The sequence below is a fragment of the Nicotiana tomentosiformis genome, chromosome 3 (genome assembly GCF_000390325.3).
Source record: "Nicotiana tomentosiformis chromosome 3, ASM39032v3, whole genome shotgun sequence".
NCBI classification, from domain to species: Eukaryota; Viridiplantae; Streptophyta; class Magnoliopsida; order Solanales; family Solanaceae; genus Nicotiana; species Nicotiana tomentosiformis.
The window spans coordinates 40,645,486-40,649,710 of record NC_090814.1 but is presented as its reverse complement, the minus strand read 5'-3'; positions in this window follow the sequence as shown (position 1 = coordinate 40,649,710).

Genomic DNA, 4,225 nt, shown 5'->3' with positions numbered 1-4,225 from the left:
TTACTTGCAATTCCCTTGGTTGTTTACCTAATTTGTTGCATTTATCTTTTATATTATGGATCGTTGAAGGATCAAAGTACGTTAAATCATTGTTTGCACCAAGGTGGATTTTGTCTCTGATTCACGACTTGATCATATTATTATTATGTACTTGTTGGAATTTGTGAACTGTACAAGTGATTAGCGAGTATCATTTATAATTCTTGTTTCTATTTTCTCGCCGAGGTTAGTTAGGATACTTACCGAGTACATGGGGTTAGTTGTACTCATACTACACTCTGCACTTAATTGTGCAGATACAGGTGTTAGACCGAGCCATCAATAGTTGAGACTTATTGCGAAGTTAGCTTTGGAGAGATGAGGTAGAACAGCATCTCGACCGCAGTCTTGGCATCTCTTTCATTTTGTACTGTTGACTTTCATTCAGACAGCATCGTTATTTGGTATTTCAGACTTATATTTCCAAATTAGAGCTCATGACTCTGTATTTACCAGTTCTGGGGATTTGTTATGTATCAACGCTGTTGTTTATGTTTATTGGCCTTAGACTTGTATTATTTCTATTAATTCAGTATTTATATTTCGTTTTTGTTATGCTTGGCTTGCCTAGCAAGTGAGTTAGGCGCCATAAGGCTGGTTAGTGGTTTTAGGTCGTGACAATAAGTAAGGCGATTTTGGAGGAGATAAACACCCAAATCACGAGAGTAAGTAATTTTATCTTTGTTTTGATTATATATTTTGTTTTTCCACTGATTATTACACTTAAATCAAGTATTTGAAGAAAAGAAATTGTGGGTTTTTTACTTGAACTTAAGTGATATTTTGGGATTTTTAACATGTAATTGAAGTTGGATTTGAAAACTAATTATATATTTGGACTCGGTAGGTTATGAGTCATCGAAATTTGGTATTGGTTTTAGATTTGGGAACACCAGATCGGGTTGTCTTTGTTGACTTTTTGGGAATGCTTCAAAGATTGAAGCTTTATGGATCGAGATCGCTTTCTAGCATTATTTTATTACCTTGGTTGATGATGGATTTGCATGATTGGTGGGCTAGAACTGTAAGGCCCCGTAAAATTTTACCAAGGAATTTAAGGTTTCGTGGTGCCGAGGTATAGACATTTTTGTTTGAAGAATGCATTGAGGTGTTGGTGGAAAACGTTTTTGCTAAAGGGACAATTATGCGGTCAGATTCGCGACCGCATATCCATTCTGCGGGCCGCATACCTATGGCAGAGTTGAGCAGAAAAATAGTTGAGTTTTGAGGGTTGTTTCGTGGTCCATTGTACGATCACATACCTGTTTCACGGTCCGTACTTCTGTTGCAGAGTTAGCATGAGGAATTTTGTTCCGCGATTCTGCGGTCCACTCTGCGGCCACATAAGTGGTCTGTGGACCGTGGACCGATCCAGACCAGCCCAGTTCTTGGCATCATTTTCGCGGCCCATTTTGGGGCCGCATATCTGTTATGCGGTCCATTCTGCGACCGCAGACATGAGTTCGGAGGGTCCATTTGTCTATTTTTATAACCCGACCCTATTTTGATAAATAGCCTTAGGGGCTCATTTTGCAACAAATGTCTGATGATTTTAGATAGAGGTAAGAGTATTTTGGAGAGAGAAGGAGGAATCCTAGCATTCTAATCACCCATTCTTGCACTAATCTTCAAGAATCAAGAAAGCCAATTACTAGATTATCATCTATCCGGGTAAGTCCTACTCCTAAGCTTTCATGCAAGACGTTATTAGTTCAAATATATTGTGGGGGTTGGAAATAGGCCATGCATGTGACAATAGGTTATAGTATGTGGGATTAATGAACCATTTTGGTTAGTTTTTTGTTGAAATTAGTTGAGGGAGGAAGGGATTACCATTGTAGAGCTTTATAGTCTATTTTGCATACTAGGTATTTGACAAAATTCCAAAAAGAGTTACACCATGAGAATCCTTCTAATTATTATCCGATTTTCGCTATCTTCATATAGATTATTATTTCTAGAAGTGTTGGGACGTTGTAGTAACTTAAGGCAAGCTCAAACAAGGTATGTTGGCTAAACTACTCTCTTAGAATTGAATTCCATGATGTTCCCATAAGTTTCAAGTATGGTTGGCTCAAGTTCCTTATTCCCATGTTCCGAGTTGTTCCCAATAAATTCGATTGTCCCGAGTAAGCAAGTGTCTAGAATTATGTATTCAAAATGTGTTCCGAATATTCTTATCACATTATGTTATCCTTCGGAAATGTGTTCAAGAATTATATGTGTATTAAAAATGTTATGGCTTGAGTCGTGTTTCAAATGAAAGTCCATTATAATTAACTTGAAAAGAATACTCCATGCGTCTAAAACTCCAATTGCTTATATGTGTACCTAAAGTCTTGATTTGAAATGCCTTATTGTTGATAATCTATAAGGATGCATGAAAGTGAAGGAAGTGGGTTGGAGATAGAAAGTGTGGCCAACGTACCAAGAATGAAAGTTATACTTGTGGTCCATGGTGCCGGTGAAATGTAATGATGTGAGAAAGGTTATGAAATAAGCCTTGGTTCAACTGTTCCAAACTGACTTCAAAAATAGATTTGCCTAAAAGCTTATGTACCCAAGTCATGCCCGAATGTGGATGTTTTAACTAATGCTATGCTTTGTAAGTATTTCCAATGTGTTTTGAGCTCTTATATCTTCATGAGTTGAAATTGTGCATTGCCCTTTTTGGGGAAAAGTATTTCAAGAACAAATGATGTGTTACACATTTATGATTTTAACTTGTGCTTCGATTACCAATCATTTTAGTCCATTTCTTGGAAACAAATCCATTGTGTTTAAAGTCTTCATTACTAATAAACCTAAAGTTGTGATTTCCGGAATATTCTATTTGTTGATATTTATGATGATGATACAAGAAAATAAAGAAATGAAAGTATGGAATATGAGATACGGCCACCGTGCCATGAATGAAAAATTATAAGTATGGCCAAGAGATCCAAGAAAATAATGATGTTGTGAATGGTTGAAAGTACTAACGAAGCTATATATATAGTGTGAAAGGTCAAGAGGTGAATATAAAATATATTTGTATTTTTGTGTTCCGTATGCAAAAAAATAAAAAGGTTTTTGGGAGTATCATTAGCAAACCGAGGAAGGGTGGGTCGTAAGGCCCACACCCGAAACTACACGTGCCGATGTAGGAGTGGATTGTTATTTGGGATGAGATTGAAATATTGATGTGATTGTGATTATTCACCTTAATTGGGTATGAGATTGTTGATAGCCCTAGATTTACAGTCAACCCACATGGCATATGCGGGAAGGCGGCCTAGCCAATCGGGTGGAGATCAGATGCTATGTTGCGCACATGGTGGTACTACTCTTGGTAACACCCTTTTTTTGCATCACATATCAAACCACATTGTTCGTGGGGAGATGGCCTAGATGATCGGGCGTGATTGGACTCCGTGCTAAAAACACGGTGGTATATCGGTGCTAATGATCTCCCAACCAAAAATATATATTATTTTCGTATTTTGAAAATTGTTATGTTTTAACTGGGCATTTAGATATTGTTGATGGTGACATGCTGTTTCTATGGTTTTCCCTTTCTTATATTGGCATTCTATTTTGAAAGAAGACATTTAGCTTTACATACTAGTATTATTCTATATATATTAACGTCCATTTTGCCGGGGGCGCTGCATCTTCAATGGATGTAGGTGGTTCGTCAATGAGCGGTTTTGATCCTCGTTAGCAGTTACTCTCTATTCAGCATATTTTGGTGAGACCTACTCTATTCCAGGCTTCATGTCATTTGACATTGTGCTTTATGTTTTGAGCTATAGCCGAGGCCTTGTCGCTGAAACTTCCATACTACTCTTTTGTTGTACTTATGATATGACTTTATTTGTCTGATTGAAATGTGCAAGAAGCGACGTATATGTAAGGTGATGAGCGTATATTGTACTTCTTGTTATCATGCTTTATATGTTTGTATGACTACGTGAACTCCGTGAATCGTGATAGAGATCATGTGTAGGTGATGATTCCCTGTTTGAACATGATATTCATTATTGTATGGCATAACCGCTTAATCTGATCTGTAATTGTACACTTCGCACATCCATACACCTTAACATGCTATTTATCAATCTATGGGTACATGAGTTGATATTCGTTGATCGTATATATGTATTCTTGTATATGCTTTATGTATGATAGACTGGATTGTTAGCAC